Consider the following 10000-nt stretch of genomic DNA (forward strand, 5'->3'; position numbering starts at 1 on the left):
CTGGGGCAGGTGGCCACCTTCTGCAGGTAGCATTCTCACAGTTGTCACATGGGATGCATGTTACACCAGGGATAACAGGAAAGGTGCCCAGGCGACATGAGCAGCACAAAAGACATGTGCCCCAAGCGACATGAGTAACAGCTGTGACAGGCCGTGATGGAGCAATGGTACCATTGGCTTTCTATTGATTTTGGACATCCAGGTTCATTGGCCTCACCTCTGGTGATGTCGCATAGGCTGGGAGCCGATGTTCCACTCAATTCAGGGGAGGAGGTGCAGGACCTAGAGTCTTTTGTCTTTACATCGGACTTACATTGTAAATGGTTTTTGGATTTCCTTTTCCAGTGTTTTCCAGATGTAATGGTAGACTACATCTGAAAAATCCCAGATTGCCTTCACCACTGGATCAGCCCTTCCCATCTAGAAGATGCTTGCTTTCAAGCCTGACCCAACTATCATTGGTATGTGGGATAGGGCTGTTGAGGCAACAGGACATCTGATCCATCAAGAAAGCTCCTCCACTACTACAAGGTGCATGACCAGCCACACCTGGATCAGGTGGTGAAAGTGAACAAGAACATTCTTATGGCCATATACATTAAGGCAAAGGAATTCTTTATGAAAATGAAACAGGTAGATATGGTATGCCTGGAGGATTCCTTGAATGCTATCAGGAGAATGCAGAATCTCACTGCATGAGTATGAGGGAGTTTCATTCTCTCCCTCAAAAGCCTTGCTTGATTATTTCATTCACTCCATACACTTGGCCATGTTGGATGGTGCAGCAAACTCTGACACATCTGTAGCAAACATAAGGGTCATGTGCAAGGATTATTTTTTGACAAGTCTTTCTTCCTCCTTTGATGTGACACTCAGGGAGGAACTCAGGGAGTTCCACATGGGTTCCCATCTTTTCAATGAGGAGCTTGTGAAGGGGGTCATCAAAGTAGTGAAGGACAAAGCTTCTTTGTCAGTCCAGTAACAGGCAACGAGGGAATTAGCCAAGTCTGGTCCTTGTGTGGGTATGCCTCTGGTCAAACTGGAGCCTCAGTCTCTGACGTCAGTTTACCAGACCTTCCTTCTCATGGTCTGCTTTGTCCTTCTCCCAGCCTAGAGAGCAAAGGAAACAGATCCTAGAAGTGCCTGGCCTTAGTTTCCTTGTCACATGATCAGTCTCAAAACAAGAGGGGCAGTTTTTTTTTCTAACATTAACTCCCTTGGCTCTAGCTGTCATCACTGTCACTTATCTCCCCCAACTCCTCTTCCCTTCAGGCCATACCAAGTCAGGTTGGAAAGGTTTATATCTCTCAGCTAGGATGTGTGGCATCTGTGAGACATGGGCACAATGGGGAGTTTGGTAAATATTGAGTGTCACCAGGTGGCAGCACCAGACATGTTCCCTTCTTACACATAGGAGCAATATCAAATATACCTACAGTGTCATTCTATATACATAAAGATGCAATGAGCTTGTATAAAATACTTTTTTACACAATTCCTTCTAAGTAGTGACACAGGTAAAATTGAACTGTATTCATGAACAATATTTTAATTGATTTTCTAGTGAATTGATATTTCAATTTATTTGGTCATCTTGAGATTTCCAAAAAAGTACACCATTGTTGAGAACCATATTAATGGACAGTAAAAATGAAGACATGTCTGTGCCACTTAGAGCTCCTAATTACATAGATCAACTTCCTAGTATATGAAACAACAATTTTAATTGAAAATAGGCAACTCAAGCATCCTGGCGAGAGTAATGCTGTATATCTAACCAGTCAGATGGTGGACCATCTGACTGGTCCACCTTGGTTGAAGTTAAAAACACATAGTTGGAAAATCAGTTAATTCCTGCTGCATTGTCCATGCCACTACTCCATGAATCTGTGGCTTCCTGTATTCCTCTCCTGTTATACTAGAGTAGTCCTGAGAGATGTTTGTTTTGGTGTTTGATTACTTTGCCATGTTGCTTGCTTCCTGAAAGAGATGATAAAATCCCCATGAAAATAACTATATCCATATATCATGATGTTACTGAGTATGTTATGTCATACAGTCTTATTTTTTATCTTTTTCATTGTCCAGACCAATAGAGTTTAGACTTGTAATATGCCGTATTTAAAATATTGATGACAGTATTACTAAATAGTCATGTAAAATATTTCAGTTTTGACAGATGTCTCTCAAAATTATCCATATAAGATATTTAAAAGTCAATGCAGAATTTTGAAAGTATCATAATGATCAATGTTCTTTGCATTTTTATGCACATGGTATTTACAACAATATTTTGAGTCGTGTTACTAGGGGGCATACAGTAGCAATGATATCTGATGGATTAGTTCCAAAAACTCCCCATTGAACACATGCCCAAGGATCTTGAGTTCTGCAGTCTGCTGATTGTGGTGTTCAAGGCCATGGGGTGTTTTCAACATATTCTGAATCCCTCGCGACTTGACAACTTTGTCCACACCATCCATTTCAAGATGGAGATGGTGAGGATAGTGATGCCCTGGGCCCTTTAAATTTGGACACATATCTGCAGATTCTAGTTTCTCCATTTTTTCTGGCAGGGGGTGGCTTTCCAGTTCTAAGTTCTGAGTGAATATATATATATATATATATATATATATATATATATATATATATATATATATATATATATATATATATATATATATATATATATATATATAATTACTCCCAGTGAGGTTTAAAGCACTGTTCAGGGGGTGCTGTGAACTTATCATTAAACCCAGCTGTGACCTCACTCAATGTTTCCCTTTGTGTCTCACAACACAAGGGGGCAGTCACAGCCTGCCCTCTAAAGACAACTCTCTTCCTCCACACAAAACTACAAGCACCTAATAACACACACACCCTTCACTCAAAAAGTTTAAAATCATCATGGCGACTCCTACACCAGCCTCGGAGTCCCCATCTGGGGAGGGGACCATAAATGTCCCCAGGTCGGACTGCCTTTCTGTCGACGACCCTAAGTGTCTTGACACCCCCCTCAACTTTTTCTTCATTAACTTCTGCAACATTCGCGGTCTAAGATCTAATTTTCAATCCGTAGAACAACACCTCTCCTCTTCTAAACCTCATCTTCTTTTCCTCACTGAAACTCAGGTGTCTGAGGAAACTGACAGTAGCCCCTTTTCTGTTCCCTCCTACTTTCTCTATCCTCATTTTCAATCCAAAGCTGGATGCTGCATTTATGTGCGCAATGACTTAACCTGCTCTCGTGCCCACACTCTTGAATCTTCCGAGTTTTCCACCATCTGGCTACGACTACAGAGTCACTCATACTAAATTTATCTGTGCTGTATACCTCTCTCCTAACTCCTCTGACTATAAGAAATTCTTTGACTACTTAACTTCCAAAGTGGAGCACATTCTGACCCTCTTCCCTTTTACAGAGATCTCCATTCTTGGAGATTTCAATGTTCACCACCAGCTTTGGCTTTCCTCTCCCTTCACTGACCATCCTGGTGAACTAGCCTGCAACTTTGCTATCCTCCATGACCTAGAGCAATTGGTGCAACACCCTACTCGTATTCCTGACCGTCTTGGAGATACGCCCAACATTCTTGACCTTTTCCTGACCTCTAATCCTTCTGCTTATGCTGTCACCTTTTCTTCTTCGTTGGGCTCCTCCGATCACACTCTCATATCTTTATCTAGTCCTATCACTCCAATCCCTCCTCAGGATCCCCCTAAACGAAGGTGCCTCTGGCGTTTTGCCTCTGCTAGTTGGGGGGACCTGAGGAGGTATTTTGCTGATTTTCCTTGGAATGACTACTGCTTCCATGTCAGAGACCCGTCTTTGTGTGCTGAGCGCATAACAGAGGTGATAGTGTCTGGCATGGAGGCATACATTCCTCACTCCTTTTCTCGTCCTAAACCTTCTAAACCTTGGTTTAACACAGCTTGTTCTCGTGCTATACATGATAGAGAGGTGGCCCACAAAAGGTACTTAAGCCTTCCATCACCAGAATCTCATGCACTTTATATTTCTGCCTGGAACCATGCCAAGTCTGTTCTCCAACTAGCCAAAAACTTCTTCATTAACAGAAAATGTCAAAACCTTTCAAGATCTAACTCCCCTCATGATTTCTGGCATCTAGCCAAAAATATCTCCAATAACTTTGCTTCTTCTTCTTTCCCTCCTCTACTTCAACCAGATGGCACCACTGCTATCACATCTATTTCTAAAGCTGAACTCTTTGCTAAAAACTCTACCTTGGACGATTCTGGGCTTGTTCCTCCCTCTCCTCCACCCTCTGACTACTTCATGCTACCTATTAAAATTCTTCGCAATGATGTTTTCCATGCCCTCGGTGGCCTAAACCCTCGGAAGGCTTATGGACCTGATGGGGTCCCTCCTATTGTTCTCCGAAACTGTGCCTCCGTGCTTGCACCTTGCCCAGTCAAACTCTTTCAGCTCTGTCTGTCAACATCTACCTTTCCTTCTTGCTGGAAGTTTGCCTACATTCAACCTGTTCCTAAAAAGGGTGACCATTCTAATCCCTCAAACTACCATCCTATTGCTTTAATTTCCTGCCTATCTAAAGTTTTTGAATCTATCCTCAACAGGAAGATTCTTAAACATCTATCACTTCACAACCTTCTATCTGATCGCCAGTATGGGTTCCGTCAAGGCCACTCTACAGGTGATCTTCTGGCTTTCCTTACTGAGTCTTGGTCATCCTCTTTTAGAGATTTTGGTGAAACTTTTGCTGTTGCCTTGGACATATCAAAAGCTTTTGATAGAGTCTGGCACAAAGCTTTGATTTCCAAACTACCCTCCTACGGTTTCTATCCTTCTCTCTGTAACTTCATCTCAAGTTTCCTTTCTGACTGTTCTATTGCTGCTGTGGTAGATGGTCACTGTTCTTCTCCTAAATCTATTAACAGTGGTGTTCCTCAGGGTTCTGTCCTGTCACCCACTCTCTTCTTATTATTCATTAGTGATCTTCTAAACCAAACTTCTTGTCCTATCCACTCCTACGCTGATGATACCACCCTGCACTTTTCCACGTCTTTTCATAGACGTCCAACCCTTCAGGAGGTAAACATATCACGCAGGGAAGCCACAGAACGCCTGACTTCTGATCTTTCTAAAATATCTGATTGGGGCAGAGCAAACTTGGTATTGTTCAATGCCTCAAAAACTCAATTCCTCCATTTATCAACTCGACACAACCTTCCAGACAACTATTCCCTCTTCTTCAATGACACTCAACTGTCCCCCTCTTCTACACTGAACATCCTCGGTCTGTCCTTTACTTATAATCTGAACTGGAAACTTCACATCTCATCTCTAGCTAAAACAGCTTCTATGAAGTTAGGTGTTCTGAGACGTCTCCGCCAGTTTTTCTCACCCCCCCAGCTGCTAACTCTGTACAAGGGCCTTATCCGTCCATGTATGGAGTATGCTTCACATGTCTGGGGGGGGTTCCACTCATACTGCTCTTCTAGACAGGGTGGAATCAAAAGCTTTTCATCTCATCAACTCCTCTCCTCTAACTGACTGTCTTCAGCCTCTCACTCACCGCCGCAATGTTGCATATCTAGCTGTCTTCTACCGCTATTTTCATGCCAACTGCTCTTCTGATCTTGCTAACTGCATGCCTCCCCTCCTTCCGCGGTCTCGCTGCACAAGACTTACTTCTTTCTCTCACCCCTATTCTGTCAACCTCTCTAACGCAAGAGTTAACCAGTATTCTCAGTCATTCATCCCCTTCTCTGGTAAACTCTAGAACTCCCTGCCTGCTTCTGTATTTCCACCTTCCTATGACTTGAATTCCTTCAAGAGAGAGGTTTCAAGACACTTATCCACCAATTTTTGACCACTGCTTTGACCCTTTTATGGGACTGGCATTTTAGTGGGCATTTTTTTTGTTAGATTTTTGTTGCCCTTCCTTGGCCAGTGTCCTTCCTACATAAAAAAAAAATATATATATATATATGTATATATATATATATATATATATATATATATATATATATATATATATATATATATATATATATATATATATATATATATATATATATATATATATATATATATATATATATATATATATATACGCATACATACATATATATATATACAGTGAACTCCCAGTTTATCATGATTCATTTATCATCAGTTCACTTTTTTGTGTTTTTCATTGGAACCTAATTATTTTTTGCAATGCAGGAAATCCCACCTTATTGCGGAAAAATTGGCCATTACATTTGATAAAATACAAGCTGTATCATGGTGTGGGTTGAGGAAAAACCCAGATGAGGGTTTAGGTGCACTTGTATATTTGGCAACACTACCTGCTGATAAGGTGGTGGCCAGGCAGAGGCAATGGTGCAGTTCACACCAACTGTTGGCAGGCAGAGTGGGCACCAGCTGGTTTAGGTAGGTCAGCCGTGCCAGCAGTAATTTTCATTGCCACTCACATTGTTTGGGGTTAGTGGCGATTTGGTGTGTTCATGTGAGTGTTGTACATTGTTACTGTTAGGTGTTGGCTGGGTTGGATGATCATGCAGAAGCAGGTTTTGTCACCAGTCAGTGTTTTATATGGGCTATTATTATCTTTGTGGTGGTGGTGGTCTGGTATGTTATTTAAGTTGTACAAACATTCTGGTTATCATTGGGTCAGTGGTGGTGGTCGGTGTGTTGTGCACACGGTGTATGTTCCTAATTCGCCAAGTTGGCAGTTAATCACCATTACTGCTGTAAGGAGGTGAAGTGGTTTAATTAGCAGCTTTTTTCTGAACTGCAGTCAATATATCATGGATATTAGTACTTTGCAGGTGCCTTTGGAACATAACCCCACGATGAACTGGGGGTTCATGCACACACACACACACACAAATAAATGAAGAAATAGATAGTTATTTGAACTTATTTGCAGATAATGCTAAGCTGATGAGAAGGGTAGAAAATATAAATGATTGTATGGTATTCCAAGATAATTTAAATAATATAAATAGATGGAGTAAATCTTGGCAAATGGAATTCAATTTAAGTAAATGTAAAGTAATGGAATTTGGTAAGAGTAAGAAAAGAATACAATATCATTATGAGATGGATGGTGTGAAGTTGCAGAAATCAAAAGAGGAAGTGGATTTGGAAGTAAGTTACTGAAAATTTGACTCCAGACAGACACATTGATAAAATTACTGGAGAGACGATGAATTTGTTTAAGAAAGTAAAAGTGGCATCCTCATATTTGGATAAAGGAATGATAAAAAAGTTGTTGATTTCCATGATAAGACCAAGACTGGAATATGTGGCAGTGTTGTGGTCTCCTCGTACAAAGAGGAATATTGTAAAATTAGAAAGAGTACAAAGAGCAGTCACTAAGATGGTTCCAGAGTTGAGCAAGTCAACCTATGAAGAGAGATTAAAAATGTTGGAAATTCCTACCCTTGAAAATAGGAGAGAGAGAGAGAGGAGATTTAATAAACATCTATAGAATGATAAATGGTATGGAAAATGTGGACAAAAAATGTTTTATAGATTTAGGCACAGAGTACAAAGGGACACAGTATGAAGCTGAAGAAAGTCAACTGTAGAGACATCAAGAAGTTTAGTTTTCCTCATATAAGTGTGAACAAACAGAATGAACTCGGTGAAGACATTGTCAATGCCGTAACTGTCCATGCTTTTAATACCAAATTGGATAGATAGATGAGATTACTCCCCTCCCATTAACCACAACTAGGTAAATACAACAGTTAATGAATGCCTCCCTTTTCAAACAAATCAGTTTTCGGACAAAATTTTGAACTCATAGTTGCTTCAGTTGTTGTACCATAATTTGATTCTTGAACCAAGTTATTTGATTTCAAATAGTAAAAGACAAAGCAAAAGCTGCCATTTATTACTAATTTATAGTTTTGGTAAATATTTCCTCTATATGTATTTGAAGGAGAGACACAGTGGGTAAGATAGTAATTACAGGAAAGATATAGGTCTATTAGAATCAGTACAGAGGAGAATGACTAAAAGGATACAGGGGATGAGGAGTATTCCTTACGAGACGAGATTGAAGTTGTTAAATTTACATTCTTTAGAGAGACGTAGGTTAAGAGGGGACCTGATAGAAGTCTTTAAGTGGTATAAGGGTTATAACAAGGGGGATGTAAGCAAAATTCTTAGGATCAGCAACCAGGGTAGAACAAGAAATAACGGGTTCAAGCTTGAAAAATTTAGGTTCAGGAAGGAGATAGGAAAAAAATTGGTTCACAAATAGAGTGGTAGATGAGTGGAACAGACTCAGTAATCATGTTAGTGCTAGGACATTAGAGAGCTTTAAGAGAAGATTAGACAGGTTTATGGATGGGGATAATAGATGGAAATAGGTAGGTATATTTCATACAGGGACTGCCACGTGTAAGCCTGGTCGCTTGTTGCATCTTCCCTTATTTCTTATGTTCTTATGTAATTCAGTCTTTGAAATAAGATAAATGTGATAAATGTGAGGAGCCTCAATGGAAACAAGCAGTTTTTGGCTGGCTCAGGATTAAACCCAACTCACTTGTGGCTCTCTTTATGACCCACAACACCATCACTACTGTACAGCTGCATTTTTCCCAGTAGCTTTTTCCAGCAGCAAGATGTCTAAGTCTTATGATCACCTTCATTTTGGTGGTAAGTGGTGTCACTCTGTAAGGCTTCCCTCACTAGATCGATGACAAGGAGAATGCCTGCACTTTAAAAAATATCTTCTGATGAGTTCCTTTCCTTGTCACTAAGCTAATCCAATATGTCCTTTCTGGTAAATGGTTCCTGAGCTGGAGATGTGGAGTTGCCATCTCGGTAGTGGGAGTGTCTATAAGCCACAAGATGGGGTGGATGGGTGTCTAGGAACTGACATTTTACACTGATTCCTATGGGAAAAATAGTTTTGGCTTCTGAACATTTCAGATTTCGAACGGCATTCAGGAATTAATTAAGTTCAAGAATGGAGATTCTACTGTATATATATATATATATATATATATATATATATATATATATATATATATATATATATATATATATATATATATATATATATAAGGGGAGGCAAACATGCAGTCCCTGTTTTTATCATGCCAAAATTCATATAAACTGATATGGCATTACTTAGTGGTATTTGGCAACTCAGAAACCCTCTGTTAATGCCTGAGGGATGCTGGCTAGCATGTCAGTGCCTATCTTCTTTGTTGCTGCTCCAGATCCAACCTAGCAGGTCAAGATGGGTTCCACACAGTTGACTGATGTGGAAAAAGCCCATATTCTCACTCTATAAGAAGAGAATGCTACAATTAATGAAATAGTGAGGAGGATAGGGAGAGGGAAGTCCACTATCATGTACCTGCTTGCTGTCATGTGTGAGTTACCACCCAACACCATACCCCAATATAAAAAGTGTTATGGAAGGTCAAGAATGACAACACGACTGACTACCTGCTCAAGTTAGCTGTGAACAAACCCTAGAGTGACAGCAAGGGATATCCAGAAACTACCTCAAGCTCTTTAAAGACATCACCATTTGCACTGCCTCAAGCATCGCCTTGGCATACTGAGTTACACAAACCCCTATTGACCAACATTGTGTGGTGTAAGCAACTTACTTTTCCTAAAGAACATAAGAACTGATCAGTGGCAGACTGACAGAAGGTCCTCTGGTTCAATGAGAGCATTTTTCAAGTCATGACATCTCACAAACTGCATGTAAGTCATCCTCTCAGATGTAAGCAGTGTGACCCCAGGTACATCATTAAAACAATGAAGCACAGTGCTTCCATTATGATTTGGGGTTGTTTCAGTGCTTATGTGGGGAGGAATGGATTCTATTTCTTGCTTTAGTACATAACCATGAATGGGAATTGCTACATCCAAGTTCTAAAGGAACACAATAATGTGGGGAGGGGTGGACTCTACTTCTTGCTTTAGAATGTGATCATGAAAGGGGATTGCTATATCCAAGTTCTGAAAGAA

The 10000-nt window shown here is 40.3% G+C and overlaps 1 protein-coding gene across 1 annotated transcript in view; it reads left to right on the forward strand.

Annotated features, from left to right (window-relative positions):
• Positions 1-6304: 6304 nt before the first annotated feature.
• Positions 6305-10000, forward strand: part of LOC135107262 (uncharacterized) — a 57361-nt gene continuing 53665 nt past the window's right edge. Inside the window, exon 1 of the mRNA XM_064016924.1 lies at positions 6305-6424. The gene's annotated coding sequence lies outside the window, so the exon portion shown is untranslated. The remainder of the gene's footprint in view (positions 6425-10000) is intronic.

This window comes from Scylla paramamosain, chromosome 15, assembly GCF_035594125.1.
Source record: "Scylla paramamosain isolate STU-SP2022 chromosome 15, ASM3559412v1, whole genome shotgun sequence".
Classification (NCBI taxonomy): Eukaryota; Metazoa; Arthropoda; class Malacostraca; order Decapoda; family Portunidae; genus Scylla; species Scylla paramamosain.